This window comes from Corticium candelabrum, chromosome 4, assembly GCF_963422355.1.
Source record: "Corticium candelabrum chromosome 4, ooCorCand1.1, whole genome shotgun sequence".
Classification (NCBI taxonomy): domain Eukaryota; kingdom Metazoa; phylum Porifera; class Homoscleromorpha; order Homosclerophorida; family Plakinidae; genus Corticium; species Corticium candelabrum.
The window spans coordinates 6831971-6850703 of record NC_085088.1 but is presented as its reverse complement, the minus strand read 5'-3'; the positions used below and the strand labels follow the sequence as shown (position 1 = coordinate 6850703).

The 18733-nt window shown below is 44.1% G+C and overlaps 1 long non-coding RNA gene across 1 annotated transcript; it reads left to right on the top strand.

The window, feature by feature from the left end:
• Nucleotides 1-12657: 12657 nt before the first annotated feature.
• Nucleotides 12658-13101, top strand: LOC134177874 (uncharacterized). The gene is made up of 3 exons (XR_009969568.1): nt 12658-12722; nt 12779-12814; nt 12870-13101. It is a non-coding gene; the product is annotated as an uncharacterized LOC134177874 (long non-coding RNA).
• The last annotated feature ends 5632 nt before the right edge of the window (nt 13102-18733 follow it).

Here is an 18733-nt window from a genome sequence, read left to right as displayed (position 1 = left end):
ATAAAAAAAGTGCGACGACACGCTGGTGCATGGGCCAGACAAAAAGAAAATGTGACAGATAGACCAGTCATGACTGTAGCCGACTTCTGTCAGTATATCAACACCCAGCTCGGCTTGAGACAAGTCAAGGTACCTTAGAACGCATGGACGTAGATAGCGCTTGTGCAAAATAGAACAATGCTAAATCCCTGTTCAAACGCTCCTCCGATGGGGGTCACAAAGAGTTACTCTGATGGCCAGCGAAATGGCAAAGTTCGATTCAGGGTTGAATTTGCTTGCAATTAGGCGATACAAATCCTACCAATTATCTCCTAGCCATAAGAAGAAACTGTTATTCTTCGGACTACTGAGTCTATTTGAGAACATGGCAAGAAAGCATGCGAAACACACAAACCAGTAAGAACAACTGAAAATAAGTGTTGTAATTAAAATTATATCTCAACGCATTGTATAAGTCCATGGAATAAACTTCATCCCTCCTCTGGCTCGAGTGAAGTCTTTTAACGTGGTAGACTCCTGCATCGACTGGATCCATTGTGTGCATTTGCGTGTATCACCAACCCGGTTCAATCAATGGCTGTCCAAGAAAGGGAACCTGATACATTCAATGGTGACAAAAAAGTGTTACACATCTTTGCAGTTAAACAAAATTCTATTTGACACTTACTTGATTGCTCCTAGGTGTCATTAACATACGAACCGTTGTTGACGATCTCAGTTCCTGATTTGATAAAGATATCTCTTACGTTCAGTGAAGAAGTGGGCCAATTGTATCGGTAAAATCGAATCTTCTATACTGGCCTTACAGTCAACTATATTCTATTTACATAGCAAGGAGTTTCGCTCTTTTCTGTTTCATTTGGTACTTCTAGTTCTGCTTGAAATGTTTTCATCCAGAGCATGGCAAATGAGTCAAAGCTAAGCACCATTGGCGTAAAAAAGATAAACAGTACACTCAAAATTTGCCATCGAATCAAGAAACTCATAGACGAAAACAACAAGTCTACCATGGCTTCAATCTTCCCATACATCAGTACACCACAGTACACAAACTGAGCACTATGACAAAGGATGTTCCAGCTGCTATTAATGTACACCTCACACCAGCTGGGAGAGTCTCCCAAGCAGGACAACCCTTTTTAAAAGCACATCATCCATGGATGCACACACTGTACATGCATGGTAAGAATGTCACACTGATCAGTCTGTTGAACAAACACTCCATCTTTGCAAATATATGTATGGCAAAAAAAAATTGTTGCCATCGTGCTCTAAGAAATAGGTTAACCTGACATTTTTTTGATTTTGTGCATTCAATCATTTGATTTACAACCCTTTGTTGTAATTATCGACATAGGTAACATTTAGTACAATTGCTTTACTGGTTGCATCCCGTTTTCCCGTCAGTTTTGAGAATCATGTTCTTGTAATGACTAAAGCCCGGTTCACAGTACGACGCTAGCACGAGCGTCTTGCGAGCGTCAGCGTCACACTGTGAATATGTCAGCGTCCGCGACGCTCGCAGGACGCTAGGCGAGGGTCCACGACGCTGGAATAGAGAAAAGTTCTAATCGAGCGTCCTAGCCGGAAGTGACCCAGCGTCCGATAACATCAGGTGCTCGTTTTCAACCAATCGAAAGTCAGTCAGCGCAACTGGACGTATCTGGGATATTCTATTCGTTCACATGGCATCAATCATTAGTTCATCGATAGAAGTTCTCATTGAGTGTGTGTGTGTGTGTGTGTGTGTGTGTGTGTGTGTGTGTGTGTGTGTGTGTGTGTGGTGTGTGTGTGGTGTGTGGTGTGTGTGTGCGTGCGTGCGTGCGTGCGTGTGTGGTTTTCCATGCGTTTGGCAAGTTCAGTCAAAGGACTGCAAGGACATAAGGATGAAAGACAACGCTTGAGACAACGGCGCAGCAGCAACAAAAGCAAAACGTCGTCGTCCATGTCTGTCGCGAGCACATTGTACACACGTTGTTACTTTGCAGCGCCTGACCACTGTCGCAGTGTCTTCTTTCTGCGATGGACGCTCGTAAGACGCAATACTGTGAATGGTATACAGCGCCAGCGTCTTCGCTGACGCTCGTTTTAGCGTCCTTGTCAGCGTCCAGGACGCTCATAAGACGCTATGCCAGAGTCCTACTGTCAACCGGGTTTAATTGTCACAGGACATGATTTATGATGCTGCAAGAGGCGGTGTTGTTCCACACACGCATAAGGTTCAAGGTGCGTGCGTGCGTGCGTGTGTGTGTGTGTGTGTGTGTGTGTGTGTGTGTGTGTGTGTCTGTGTGTGTGTCTGTGTGTGTGTCTGTGTGTGTGTTCTTGTGTGTATAGATAGTGCCAGTTATTTCTCTAAGACAGTAATACCAAACGGTGCCCGCCATCGGTGGCACGACTGATGACCAAGTTTGGTCTTACTCGGCATGTGTCAATCATGCAAGGTGATACTAGTTGTGACTAATAATTCCACTTGAGTGCAAATGATGCCTTTAGTGAACTATTTAAATTATCGACGCACTTACACTACGCCTAAAGAGTCTACCTGCGTAATATCCGGGAGTGCTATACGCTCGATTTCAGTGCATACGCGAGATTTTGTGTTGTTCTCACAATGACACCAAAGAGAAGGAAGACAGCTCTCACAATGACACCTGCAGCTGCAGCCAGTTAGAAACGCAAACGTTTAGAAGACGAAGAACCGAGACAACAACGACTAATCAGAGACAGGATGGCGAAAGCGCGTGCTCAGCAAGGTGAGGCGGATAAACTAGCGCGATTAGACAGCGACAGACACAAAAGTGCTACAGCTCGCGCGAACGAAGACGACTTAGACAGACAGCGACGACTTCAAATCAATCTATAAGCGACCAACCGATGGGAACTCATCTGGTAATTAGAGTCTGGTGTACAGCGAAGTTTTCGTTTCTGTGTCTGCTGCAGGTGCTGCTGGACTTGGTTCTTGTTTTAGGCGAGTTCATTTGCTCTCACGGGTTGCGTGGCAAGAGCGCGCAGGTCGTACGTCTTCTTGTGCGACAACTTGGCAGGTGAGTTGTTCTTCGCGAAATTGCTTATAGGCTCGTCTGGACGTCAGCTACAGCGTTAAAGCTAGCAACAGGACGAGCACTCTGTCCTACACTTCATTGGCTTCCGTACTGTCACGTACGGAAGTTGCATGATCATGCACTTCCTACGTGAGATGTTGTCCTTGTACGTACACGCTGATTGTTGAATGCTGTTCGTTTCCTTTTAGTACGTCATATGTGATTATATCCTACGTACTGTACGTCAGTGGCCAAAGTGAACAGGGGTTGACGTACTTTTGCGACAGAGAAGAAGTGGGCTAACGAGGTAACGTGTTGTGCGTCGGTTGTGGACGTTTTTGCGTGGGGTTGGTTGTTGTCAACCGTTGCTTCCAGTTTGAACGTTCGTCAGGGCCGCCTAAGTCGACAGGAGTCGACGTACATGTCATCTTTTGGTAGAAAGAAGTGGGCTAACGAGGTGACGTCTTGTGTGTGGGCTGTAGACGTAGACGTTGTTGCGTGGGGCCATGGGGTTGTTGCTGTCATCTGTTGCCTTCAGTTGTCTGTATATATAGCGCTTTGTAACTCTTGGTTGGGACAGTTTGCAGCTATTTTTTCACTGTTTACGTTGTCCAGCTATATAGCTATACATTATATTTCCATGGATGCTTGTTTTTTGCGCTGCCAACCTTTCAATAGTGAATGGCAGCGTAAGAAGACAAAGAGACTTTAATGGTGGCAGCTGTGCAGAAGCAAGAAGACTGTTGAAAAATGTCAGCCTAAACTCTTTGGGACGCCCAATAGTTACTTACTGTCAGAGATATGAATCAGATGATTCCATACTTCTTTGCAGTAATTGTGAAATGAAGTTGACAGATTTGGTCAAGTGTGCACAACGCAGCCATGCTCTGAAGGGAGAGGTAGGTAAAGATTTATGACAAAGCTCTAACTACAACAACAATAGCAAGTGAATATTGTAATTTTAGATTGAACAACTGTTGACTAGTGTAGCAACAACAGTTACAAGTGGAAGTCTAGCCAAAAGGCCTCATCTGGACACAACTGAGACAGGCAGTTGCACAACTGAGCAGCTGAGTCATGCAGGAGAGTGTTGTGACAGGTGCAGCAGGGTCTCCAATTGTTCGGACGCCTAGTCCTAGATCCCCATGTTTAGATCATACCAGCAACTCACATGCAGTCACAGCAATGGATCAATAATTATTAACAAATGGGTTCATAATGTGTGGTGTATGAGTAGTTAACTGTCCAGTACAGACGAGGTTCAAAGATATTCAAACTTAAGACTCCAAGGAGAAGGCGTGCTGTCAAGCAGTGTGTTCGCAAATCATTATCTGCAATGTCTAGTTTTATGCTACAATCTAGAAAGGGAGCTGGTGCTGCAATGAGCAGCCTGAACAATATGATAAAACGAGAAGTGAAAAGGCTACGGAAGCTGAACAAATCGACTGTGTTCCTGGGCGGCAAAGAATCTCTCACCAACTTTTGCTGGGACAATGTCTGGTTGGAGTTGCATAGGTATGCTCCCACTCTGATGGACGTTCTGTCAGTTTCGTTGTTAGACCCAACAGACTACAAGCCAATGGCCTTAGGGGCTCTTGTAAGAAAAAATGTATGTATGTATGCCTGAACAATATATTCACCAGTGCTTGTTAAAAGCAAAGACAGTGCATCTTTCAGCTCTATTTGGACAGATTCTATATCAGTAGTTAGCCATACATTTGCTATGCTGCATGTGTAAATTAGTCGATTTTTGTATGTATGTATATGTATCTGTGCATGGATGGATGGATGTATAATCTTGTATTTTAAATTCTGGTTTCAGCTTCTCAGTATCGAGCATGGTTACTGTATTACATGATCCCTGTGCTAAATGATGAACTGCCACCTTGCAACTGCCTCCATGCAGCTCTATCTGCTTCAGCAATGCATTCTTTCCTTTCGTCTGATATAACAGAATCAAGGTTGAAGTCAGTTAAAAGCCGTCTGCAGGACTTCGTCGACATATGGGAGGACCTGTATGGTATGTTCAACTTGTGGATCTTCATTGAATTTGAAGTAAGGTCCTGCATATACTTTATATACCCTTGTATACATAGGTGTTGAGCATTGCACAATCAATCTGCACTTGCTCCTCCATATGTCAGATCATGTACGGTCGTTTGGCCCTCTCTGGACACATTCGTGCTTTGAATTTGAAGCTGCCAACATTAAACTTATGAAAAAGGTTCATGGTAGAACTCATGTTGAGAAGCAGGTAATTTCTATGATTAATGCATATCTGACCGCAATGCTCATGCAAGTTGTATAAAATTCCAAACAGATACTAGATTCATGGCAACAGATGCATTTCGATCCTGATATTACGAGTGTATCCGAGGAGAGGTGGGTGCCCAGATGGGGGTAATGACCCCACTTGCCCATCATCGAGAAGCATAAAAACACACAGAATATTAATTTATAATATTTTTTGTCGCTACTACTTGTAGTGCTGTAAATGTGTTTGTTGTGCATCTATGTGGTATAGTACGAATATAGCAGGAACTGTTGTGAATGTAGAAATGTTGTCATGAAACTAAATCAAAAAATTGACCCTGAGGGCGTGAAGTTACGGATAGGCAGAAAATTAAAGCGAAGGAAATATTGCAATAAGGTACGTACGTAGTATAATGATATATTTGCTGTATTACGTGGCTCTAATGTCATTGAAATTTAGGGACCCAATTTTGTATGGCATATAGACGGGTATGATAAAATAAAGCATTTTGGGTTTGCAATTCATGGCTGTATAGACGGGTAAATGTAATATTCCCGATTATTGGTGTCAATTGTAAAAATTTCTGTGTGTATAGTGTGTGCATTCACGCAAAATGTTGTGGCTGCGAGTTTCCAAAAAGAACAATGATCCGCGAGTAATAGCTGGATATTACATAGAGACTGTGAGAAATGTTAGAGGTACATATGTGACATGATATTGCTGCAGAATATTTTGTGAGTCAACCTATTTTCTAGGATGTCCTCGAGCAGTGCGAGCAGACCGTGGGACTGAAAACACTCTTGTTGCCTTTATCCAACCATTTCTACGCCATTTTGATAAAGATGGATTGGCGAAAGAGAAATCGTTTTGGTATGCAAAGTCAACAACTAACCAGGTATCGGAAGTATTCGATTTTGGGCAGTACTTTGGCAAGTAACTGGTTGACAAGATAATTGTGTAAGATATTATCCATCTATACCTAGTAAATATCATATTAGTGAGCTGATTGGTCTGTGACAAGCACCAGGTTTGTGGCAGGTGCTACAAACAGCACTGACTACCTGGTCTTACACTATTTTTAAGGATCTATTTTACATAAAAAGATACCACCAACGATGTCAATAGACTGAAAAGTGATTTCAAAGACCTATTGTCAAGGTTTACATTGCAGTTGTACTAGCGATTGTTGGACATGTTAAGTAATGAATGGTTATTACGGATTTACAGGGTTGTAGTCACAAGAATGTCTGAGTTTTCTGACCAAGCAGGAGTGAACTGGCATATTGCATGCAAGTATCCAAATGAAATGGCTACTAAATCTACCGCGGTATTCATGTACACAATGAAAACTGCATGAGTGGAAACTTCACGACTTAGTTGGCCTTGTCATTGTCTGCTTGATTGATCAGGTGCCTCTAGCAGAACTGCTGCTAAATAAGAATAAACTCCCAGATATGTGCAAAATCTTGGAAACCCTTCAGCAGTACGTTCCATCTGTTGCCGTCACAAGATCGTACCAGGTCGGCCAGGTGAACTTAACACTGGAAGATCATGACTTTTCTAAGGTTTTGTTAGGTGGTGACCAACTGACAGCAGCTACGGCTAGAGGAGCTGCTGCTTTGAGAGACAACCACAACACCAGTCATGAACGCCTAGAAGGATTTGAGGCTGTAATAGAATATTGGCATGCACGATTAGCATTTGCCAAGGTGCTCAAGATGCATTACATGTCTAGAGGCTGGTATTGATAAAGTCTGTTTAGGTCATCTGGAAACGTCTGTATTCGGGGAAGTCTGGAAAAGATGCGGGGACCTTGCATCAGCTGAAACAACTAATCAACAGAACTACTGTCCGTGCTGACCCAAGCAAGGATTTGAAAGCTGTAGAAGCTTTCTTTTTTCTTGTTTGGCAAGCACGTGGTCGCCAGTGCCAAGGCTGTTCTGACCAAAGAGATCATCGTTGCAGTTGATGTTCTGGCTGACAAGATGGTTGAGATGTTTGTTGAACTATCTCCATCAGGATTTCCTGCTCATCCTGATGGTGTATACGCGTACGGTCTAGAAGTATTCAACCTAGGTCTGCTGTATCACGGTTTCCATGATGCAATTCGAGATGGTGATGGCGATCGTGTAATTATATACTGGAAAGCACTTTTGATCATATTCAGAACATCAAACTGCCACAACTACAGCAAAAAGGCATTGCTTTTACTTGTACAACAACAAAACCTTGCCCGAAAGATTGGCGATGCAAACGAAATGGTCAACGTTTGTAAATAACAAAGGTAGAACGGATGTAACATCCCTTGCGATCTAGCAATGAAGAATCTGAATCGAAGACTAAAATCCATTCTTCACAACATGGGAGCTAATATCCAGCCTAGCTCGATTGTTAGAGCTGCCAAGAGCATTGGTATAGTAGACAATATATGTACAACATTTGAAGAATCTCTTCACATCCATTCTGCTTCTGCCCATCATCCAGTGCCTTCTGTCAGTATATCAACACCTAGCTCGGCTTGAGACAAGACAAGGTACCTTAAAACGCTTGGACGTAAATAGCTCTTGTGCAAAATAGAACAATGCTTAAGCCCTGTTCAAACGCTCCTCCGGTGGGGGTTACAAAGAGTTAATCTGATGGCTAGCGAAATGGCAGGGTTCGATTCCAGGTTGAATTTTGCTTGCAATTAGGCGATACAAATCCTACCAATTATCTGCTAGCCATACGTAGAAACTCGGACTACCGAGTCTATTTGAGAACATGGCAAGGAAGCATGCGAAGCCCACAAACCAGTAAGAACAACTTGAAAATAAGTATTGTAATTAAAACTATATCTTAATGCATTGTATATAGGTCCATGGAATAAAATTCATCCCTCCTCTGGCTCGAGTAGTCTTTTAACGTGGTAAACTCCTGCATCGAATGGATGCATAGTGTGCTCTTGCGTGTATCACCAACCTGGTTCAATCAATGGCTGTCCAAGGAAGGGAACCTGAGACATTCCATGGTGACAAAGATTGTTACACATCTTTGCAGTTAAACAGAATTCTATTTGACACTTACTCGATTGCTCATAGACGGCATTAACAAACGAACAGTTGTTGACGATCTCAGTTCCTGATTTGATAAAGATATCTCTTACGTTCAGCGAAGGAGTGGGCCAATTGGAACGGTAAAACTGAATGTCCTGTACCGGGCTTAGAGTCAACTATATTCTATTCACATAGCAAGCAGTTTCGCTCTTTTCTGTTTTATTTTGGACTTCCTAGTTCTGCATGAAATGTTTTCAAACTACGAATCAATGCATGCACTTTGCACTTTTTGTGGCAGAGATAAGACTCTTGCCTCAGAAGTCATGTCCGAGTGGCTGGAAGTCCCTGAGAACATGAACCCTACCGAGCAGCAACACAAAAGGACTATAAATTCGCTCTCAGAAGAACTCGAGACCGGCCTACGCAAGGCGACTCGAGGGGGCGTCTGACGTCGCGGCTGGGAGTCTGAAGATATCGAAATTCTCCACTCACGAAGACAAGATCAAGACAGAAATCCTGAATAGGCGCCGCTACCAGGAGACCGGACCCCCGTCGCCACGACGCAGAACCCGAGCGTCAAGCGGCGACATGTACGCCGCTGCTTGGCGCAACCGGCCCATTGACGCGCAAACACGGCGCGTCTGAGCGCTGAGTCGTCGTAGGCGCACCATACAAAAAAAAGGTTCGCGCTATCTCAAGAGCATCTACGGAATACCTTCCACGCGTCATACCCATGAAGCAGTATTTACATTTACCAAATTACATTAATAATTACATCAAATTTTTACAACAGCAAATAAGAACAAAGAAGCAGGAGCCACAAGTGTCAAGTGACTAAAACACCCACAGTTGTTCCGTCGTACTGCTACCGAAACGTCTTCAGGTACGTACCTCTAACACCAACGTATATCTGCCGAGGTCTGCACGTTGGAGATACGTAAGAAAAGACGCATGAAGACTGACGCGAAGAAGTAGATTATAGGATTAAGTTCCTTACTAGATGTGTTGGAATTAGTAAGCGAAACTAACATGGCAAAACTTGTGTCAGTTGATACTGTCATAGAAACTATGACCAATCTGTTAAGGTATTCACAGATCCCTGACATAGTGTCAATCATTATGGCGATTTCAATAAGGATTTGTTATTAAAACCAGACTTCAAACTAGCAGGTCTCATGGTCAATTTGGATATTCCCAATTGGTACAACTCGTACTACAGACAAGACTACTTTTATAGACTATATTTATTGCATTAATTTACAACCAGAATGTGTTGACGTTTATGTTGCAGATGTGTACTACTCACACCATAACGTCATCTTTTGCTCCATACCACTCTCCTAAACAGTTGCATTAGTAGAACATTTGATTAGTTGTACAATCAGAGCATTTAAACTGGCGTTGTGAATAGCTGAAAAAGTAGCTTGTAAATATTTTGAATGTTTATAGAACATGACAAACAGTGGTAAGCATATATACTGTTTAAAATGTGTATGATCGTCATAGCTAGAAAACTGGCAACAAAATAATGCAATTATTTGCGTTAAATGCTCGTGATTGTTCAAAATATTGCATTTTCTGGAATGCGTAAACGTGTCATTCTTCTAGACTGGGCCTCTCCTTTAGGAAAATCCTGCATCCGCTACTGGACGATGTGTGGCAGCTAGGTGCTGTAGTACGGTTTCCGAAGACCCTGAACAAGGACAAAAGTGGACGGACCAAGCCAGACAAACGAGAGATCGTTGGCAAGCCCCGAGTGATTCTTCCGTTTGTGTAGTCGTTATTTTGGAGCAGACTACTTCGAAGTTAATCCAGGATTTTGCGACATATTTAGTTTAGGTTACCGGCCGCCGAAATTGAGCCTCAAGCCGTGCATACCGATTGAGACAGAGCGAAGGCTGGGCATTTGAAAACACCAAAAAAAGATGAGATTGGCATACGAAAAACGTGAACATGTCTGTCTATACAAACTCATTCCGCAACATCTTTGCGAGTGCCCTGGAAACGAACAGAGCTCAACGCGACCCGAAAACGACACGCACTATCTCCGTCTCACAGCCGACCGCCACGACGACCGGCTACAAATGTGGAGGCAGCATATCCTGCCCCGAACAAGTACCAATGGCTGGCATCACGACAAGTCTCACCAGACGACGGGTCAACGCGACGACCACCGTCGCCTCCACCATATCTACCGCTCCCGCCGCCGCCGCCGCCTCACAGATACCGCCACCGGGAACGCACAACACCACGGAACCACAGAACCAGACGATGCATATACTAGCTCTACTCCAACAGACCAACGACATACAAACCGACGATCCGAGCTACGTGACGACCGAACCACTACCGTGCCTACTCAGCAGACACGCGTACCTGTGTCGCAAGTTAGAGAGCATCAATCACCATCGGGTAGGTATTCATACACATGTGGAAGGAAGCGAATCTCGTACCGACGTGGCTACAGATCTCAAACGACGTCGAACCAGTCTTAAGCCACAAAACGGACGCCCTCGACTTACTGACCGAGCACTATGATAAGGTCCAAATAGAAATCCGAGCACACAAGGACAAGACGGAGCGCCAGATTGCAAACAAAATCAGCGCAGAACCCGACCCCGTCGAGAGAGAACAACAGACCTAAGCAACACAGAGGCACTCCACAGAGCTCAAGCGAGATATGGCGACAACCCGTCTATACAATGGAAGGAGGAGAAACGTAAAAGGAAACGAACTGAAACATCCAATGTCATCCTCTACTCGAAAGAACCGCCGTCAAACGCCATATGAGACACCAAACGGTAATAACACAAAACGGATACGTAAGGGCCACACTGAAACACCCGACTATATTCCTACTCACACTGAATCTGTATTGTCTTTTGTACACAAACACAGGTCGAACCAAACACCATCAAAAAGCGTCCCGATCGCCCAATCACGACTACGGCGCAGAAGACTCGGCCGGAAGAGCAGAACGCTAACACCGAGCACAGACACCGACTCTAGTTCTAATTGTCGATTCTTAAACCACACTGAAAACATTGATGACGATAGCAAAGATGATTATAATAATAGATATTATGTTCCGAACTGCACACTAGAGCCTCGCACCACCGACGCCCCGAGCACTAACAATCCAAAGCCCATAGACGACGACACCGCCGCCGCCGTCGTCGGGAGATACGTCGTAAACAGAAGTCACGCCACACTATCACACACCGAACTATCAGTACTCGACAAAGGACTCACGTTCGTACCCAGAGACAAAACCGAACCGACAACGCACCATCCGAGAATTCGATGCCTTCGCACGAAAGCTCAGACTCAGACTACACACGAACCGATGGCGAACGACACGACACACGAACAACGAAGCCACAAACGAAAACACGGATACCGCCGACCCAATCGCGGAGAGAACCGCACACGCCTACGGCGGGACACCGTTCAAGAGACGCTCAAAATGGGACCCACCCAAAACAGACAACGCCGCCTTCGAAGAATACATCGAAAGAACACGCAGAACACTAACCGAGACGACACCAACAAGAAAGATATTCCAAAACCTCACCAAAGAAGAACGCACCGCCCTAGAACGACTCGGCAAACGCGACGACATAGTCATAAAGAACGCAGACAAAGGATCCATAATCGCACTGGTATGCAGGTGTCGGTGTTGAATGTGCTTTCTGCTGTATCAGCTAGTAGTTCAGTTGTCGCGCCTTTGCTTGACAATGTGTCACCTTGCATGGCTTCAGTCAGGATGGCTGCTGCACGCGGTGGGAAACCTGTCGTGTCAATGATGCAAGAGGATCATGACTTTGCTAATCACTTGGAAGATGGCTCCCTTGTTCAGTCAGTCACTGTTCTCTCTAAGGACTGCTCATCTACAAGAGATAGTGGTGATATCCTATCCGTGGATGACACTTTGGATTCAGTGCAGTGCAGTGCTATCAGGGAATCACCATCCCCTTGTGACTCTGAGTTCTGATCTGATGACTACACATCCTCGTATAGCTTCTCGGCTAGAAAGGACGGAAACTCCTACATCTCAACTCAGTCCAGACTGCTGTGGACCCTGCACTTCGTCGAGAGTTTCTTGAGGAGTTGTAGAAAGTCAGGTAAATTCCTATCTGTGAGAGACAACGCCTTCCAAGGATCTTTGTGAACAGTGGAACCTTGAAGCTTATTGGTGATCTTAACACGATCATCAGTTCGTTGAAGGATGAACCAGATATGAGTGGAATCAGTTACCTGGTATACTCTGCTGCTTCGCTAGTGTCCGACTTCTAGACTGACTGGATACGTTATTCTTTATCTCTGCAGTTGCACCTGTTTAGAAGAAGAAAGAGGCGGCCACCACCGCCAACTCGAATTCCTTTCTCCAAACTTGTATGTGTACTGGGGTATTGCAATGTCAATCAAGAGATCCATTGTTTGTGTTGCAGGACGCCTATATGATGAAAATACATAGGACGCTCCAGGTACATGCAGTCGAAGTGAGTAAAATTGAAATTTACTAAACCAAATTTCACATAGAACAAGCCTGAATCCTATGCGGTTCGAGTCCTACGGCTTCAGGCGAAATTTGGTACACGCCGTTGTACCTGCATAAAATGCGCATTTGAGTGCAAGGGCCAGCAGTCCTGGGCCCGCCATGTCCGCAAACAGCACAACTCCCGGCATCCGATACCAGCAGAATTTAGAGAAGTAAGAATATCATATACTCAGAATACGTGCTGTCTCTTCTTCAATGTCTTTGTTTAGTTTATCAAAAAAGGATTGATAAGACTACCAATTAGAGGCAACTGGAAAGCTCAACATGTGAGAACACAACTTCCGCATGATCACACAGAAGGATGTTATGATTAATTAGCGGAAAGCAGGATTTTCTACCCCTAGTGTGAACACGGCCAATGTATATGGTTACCATAGGCATGTTTGCTGCTTTGTTGCAACTGAGGGACTGGTTGTTGCTGCTCAAGACCAAGCTCTTCGGACTCGGTACTATGAGCGCAAGATTCTACATCGTGATGTCAGTCCTACTTGCCGCATGTGCAGTGTAGGCCTGGAGACAGTCGACCACATTGTGGCAGGCTGTAGTGCTTTGACACCGATGGACTACACTGATCGACACAATCAGCTGGCCTCCATCATTCACTGGAATGTTTGTCGCCATTTGAGGTTCCAGTGGAGAGCAGATGGTACCGGCATTATCTTGCTAGGCGTGTGGAGACGGATGACATTACTATGATGTGGGATACCACTATCCCCACTGCAAGGAAGATCAAAGCCAATCGTCCAGACATCTGTCTCAGAAATAGGAAGACAAACACTTGTCTTCTTATTGATATCAGCTGTCCTGCTGATGGCAACGTTGGCAAGAAACATGATGAGAAGCTGGCGAAGTACAGCGACTTCCGAGTGGAGATAAGCCGCATGCGGCATTGTCGAACACTGGTGGTTCCGGTGGTCTTGGGAGCTTTGGGCACAGTGCACGCAGGTATTGCACGATGGCTGGACATTATTCCAGGTCATCACAACCTGCAGCACTTACAGAAAACAGTGCTTCTGGGATCTACTCGGATCCTTCGTAAAGTCATGTCTTCTTTCTAGACAGCCATGATGGTCTAAGTACTTCTGAAGCAGGGTTTGCTTCCGGTACTTGTAATAGACTTTACAAACCAGACTGATCTGGTTGAACACGACACATAATATTATTATTATAGGATGACACAAGCATTTCAACTCTGGCAGTTATTTCTACAGAAAAGGGTATAAACCAGAATCCTCTGTGCAATATACAGAGCAGCAATAAAAAGATGTTATGCTTCAATTTAGATAATTTATATACGTTATTCTTACAGGTTGTAAATCTGACGATTCAGCGACACTTTGCAATGCACTACCAAAGTTGCAGAAACAGATTGACTTCAATGAGACTTTTCCATTGGAAGTTCGTCGCGAAATTTGCCTCATGGATGCTATGGCTGCTCTAGAGCAGCGAGGTTATAATCCCGCCGTACCACCCCTGGTAAAACTAACATGAAAACCCTAATTTATTTACGAATTATTGATCAAAAGTACTTTTTGTTTTACAGGTACAATTTCCTGACGAAGAAGCCAGACACTGGAAGTGTCAGAAGAGAATTGTGGAGCTACTTGGTAGAAATGCCCGCGGTTCACTGTTTACTGGGATTCACAACCGTTGCATTCCTACCCACAGCGTTCAGCATCTTCAAGTAAGTAGTTTGATCGAACAAAGCTCTATCCGCGATTATTGCACTGTGTATATAATCTATTGCTATTATTGTAAAGCATGAATATTATCGGAAATTTGCAACGCTGATGTCTATGGCAGTAATACAAGACGGAATAGGCTTTCCTTTCTTTGCACCTTGTGCGTATGAATATCTTTGCAGAAAGGCGGCCACAGAAATTAGGCCAGAAATAAGCGACATTCCTGACGAAGATTTTCCCACGTAAGCTCTTCAGGTACGTCTAGATACCGTTTACGATAGTTATTTATTTAATGTTCACTCAATGGCTAGTGTTTCCTCAAACAATTAAAGTTTCATCTCAGCTATCTCAAGCAACTGACAGTATCAGTCCTGTGTCCAGCGACGAGAAAACAATTCAAAAATTTGTGGAGGTGGGATATACCAAGGCTGTCAGCCAAAGCCACCAAGAAGAGATACTCCATTCTATAGCTGTGCACCATTGCCCATTAAACATCAAAGCTGAACTTGATCAGCTGCGCGATGGACTTCGCACACTTGGCCTTCTACAATCTCTAGAATGGTATCCGTCTTTGTTTGAGACGCTGTTTATTGCCAAGAACACTTCTTCCATGACGGCTGGTAATGACCTACTGTTCTCGTCTACAAGTCTGTTCGTTTGCTTTTTTGTTTATTGCTGCATGTGCAGCACCTCGTCACAGGACTCCAAGTCCTTCCCAGAACGTCATCACCAAAAAGTCTCCTAGTGTAAAGGTCAGTAGAGTATATCATTGAGACATGTTGTAGACATTGCTAAAGAATGACTGATTGGATAGGTGGTTTTAAAGTACAAGTCAGGACCTAGAACATACAAAATTCCACTCCCAGAAGAAAGAAGGCAATTAAGGTGTGTTCGAGGGTCCTTGTTTCCGATGTCAGCAGCAAAATGCAACTCTGCCATCAAATCATTGAATGTATTGACTGCCAGAGAAATGAGAAACATCAGGAAACTTGGCAAATCCAGTGTGTTCATGGATGATGAGGCACTTTTAAACTTCTCATGGGAGGGAATTTGGGATGAGCTGCAGATGTATGCTCCCACACTATTGAATGTAATTAGCATCCTGGTGGCTGAAACTGAGAGGCACAAGCCACTCGTCTGCTTCATTGCTTCGATGGCTCTAAAGCAACAGCATAAACATCTGTCTCTTGTACAACGTGCAGTTTCACTTTTGCTGTATGGAAATGCCACCACCAAACAAGTTCAGGAGTTTGAAATGCGCATAATCCAGTAATTATCAACATTGTTTTTGTGCCACCTGTAGGTATTTTCTTGTTTACAACCTCTGATGGTTTGCATGTCATACAGAGCTACAATTTACCTGCTGGGCGTAATAAGTGCCAACTTTGATTCTGAGGTGAAGTCTAGGTCAGATAACCTGAAACATCACTTCCTGGTACTTAAAGCTACTTGTATATATTTGAATTAATTAACTGAGGTTTTCTATAACATGTAGACAGAAAATGAGGTTATTGGTGTTGTTGTGTCAAGTAAATCTGCCCACTCTCTCTCTTGCACCAGGCTTCAGATTCACCAGATAAACAGACTGTAGACATGACCGACATAGACACTACATTTGACACAACTGACAGGCAAGTAAACCGAACAATTGACGAGACAGTTGACACATCTACAGACTTAGCACAACAACTTGAAGTTATGGTACCTGTGAATAATGGGCATTCCAAGGATCAACCTCAGTCTGACTCACTCTCAAGTTCTCTTTGAGATCAATTGACTGACATTGAGGACACTATTTCAGAAATTGGAAATGAAATATAAAGTTTGGAGAGATTAGTCAACACTCTCTTAAATATAGAATATGTATGTACTGTTTGTATTAATGCCTCCTGTGCCTGCAGATGACGTAAACTTCTTCCAATTATTTACTATTTTTTCTGTTGCTAGAGATGTCATGCACCCTCAATTACAGTGGAGTGGATTTAAAAATAGTGGGCGATAATATCGACAAAAACATTAGGCCATCCAATCAGCGAGTTGATCCTCAAACACGATCTTACCGTGACAGGGTTCTTGTTTGCCGAATGAAAGACTTTAAACAACAGGCAGTTGATGTGGTGTGGCAAGTTCCTTGCAAGTACCAGAAGGAGATGTCAACTAAATGTAAGATGGTGACAAACATTGGGCTATGTGTATTGGGCATGGTAACAACGTTCATGTTCATATTTAGGTACCATTAGGTGTGCTGCTACACAACGAAAATCACTTGCCAGAAATGTGCAAAATTCTTGCCTGCCTGCAAGAGTATGTTCCCTCACATTCAACTGACAGCAGGCTTGATGTGGCAGATCAAGCAATACTGGTGAGGAATGTCAATTTCCTCCCAATTTTACTGGAAGGGGATCAACTCACAGCTGCTCGGGCACGAGGGTCGAAGTTTCTGAGAGCCAGTCATGACAGCGCAAAAGACAGACTGGATGCATTGGTTCCAGTAGTAGAAGATTGGCATGCTCGCGTCACCTTTGACAAGGTACGAGTGGTAGTGTACTATATAATAGACAATGCTTAACAACTGTACCAAAATGATGCTTGTGCAAGCTATATGGAAACGCCAGTTCTCAGATAGGTCAAGCAGGGACAAGGGCACACTGTTTCATTAAAGCATGTGCTGAACAGGACCAGTGTTCATGCAGATCCTGCTAAGAGCTTCAAGGCTGCTGAAGACTTCTTCAACTTAGTTTGGGAAGCTCATGCAGTTGCAGCTACACAACATCTGATGTCAATTCAGAAAGATGATTCAGTACTATCTTTGTGCAAACGTATGATTGATTCTTTTGTTGCGCTGCTTCGAAGTCCCAAAGAACGGCCAACTCTTCATGATGCAGTTCACGTTTATGACCTAGATGTTCCGAGCCGTAGTCTCGTATCCAATGGTTTCCATGATGCTATTAGAGAAGGAGATGGTGACCGAGTGATTTGGTATTGGAAGTTACTTATGATGCTCTTCAGGGAATCAGGCAGGAGAAATTATAGCAAAGAAGCATTTCTCATGATCTTGCAAATAAATTCTTTGTCTCAACGAGTAGCTGAGGAGATAAAATGGAGCCGTTTTGTGAACAGGAGAAGTCGTGTGGGATGCAATGTGCCCCGTTATTTGACCATGGAACATTTAAACAGAAGACTCAAGGGCATAATTCGTAACATGGGAGCTAACGTTGTTCCCTCAGCTATAGCTCGAGCTGCTAAATCTATTGGTGATGTAGATTGTGTATGTGAACTATTTGAGCAGAGTGTCCAGGCATCTATGGTCATTTCTCTAATGACCATCAGTACTGCCGCGAAGGTGAGGACGCGTGGTGCAAATACAACAGCCACACTCCTGAGTATCACCGCAAGTACAAGGAGAAGGACATCGCACAAGAGGGTTTGGCCCTGTTGGAGCCAAGCCGTCAGCGCCTCACTGATTCTGATCTACTAGAGAAGGTGCAAAGGGGAAAAAATCAGAACTCCAACGAAGCATTTCATAGCTTGATTTGGAAGCGAGCTCCAAAAGACATCTTTAGCTCCTTTCACGTAAAACATCCAGCTTTTTCTCCGGAAACACGTATTTCCAACACACTTCTGTAGGTGATCAGGACCTCAACAGCTCTGGCCGTGATCCAGAGGAACGCAGGCAATCTGGGTCTCCTGAGAGTTCTAGAGGCAATGAATATCATGGACAGAACGGTGTCTCGTTGTGCTCTAGAACGTCTCGATCAGCACAATGAAGGCGGACTAGCACACAAGGAGAAACCGGAAGTGAAGAAGCGGAGGCAGGTCTTTCGTGCAAACCGCAAGAAGCGACAGGATCATGCGGAACGGACTGAGGAACCGTCTTACAAACCGGGTAAATCTGTCAATGACGAATCTGTGACTGTAATCAAATTTGAAATTTGTGTCCATAGATGCCTTCGTGTTTGGTGACCAACCTGACTCTGACCAACCGGGTCCATCAGGTGTTGGAAAGAGTCAACCGCAAAACCGACGGGCCACTAAAACGAAGCCACCTGCGAGAAAGTCAAAGAAGAGACGTCTTCCTCCGGAGAACAGTGGTACCCATGACGCTTCTTCCTTGCGTGCAGATGCACAACCAAAAAAGAGATCGGCTCGTATCAGACACCCTG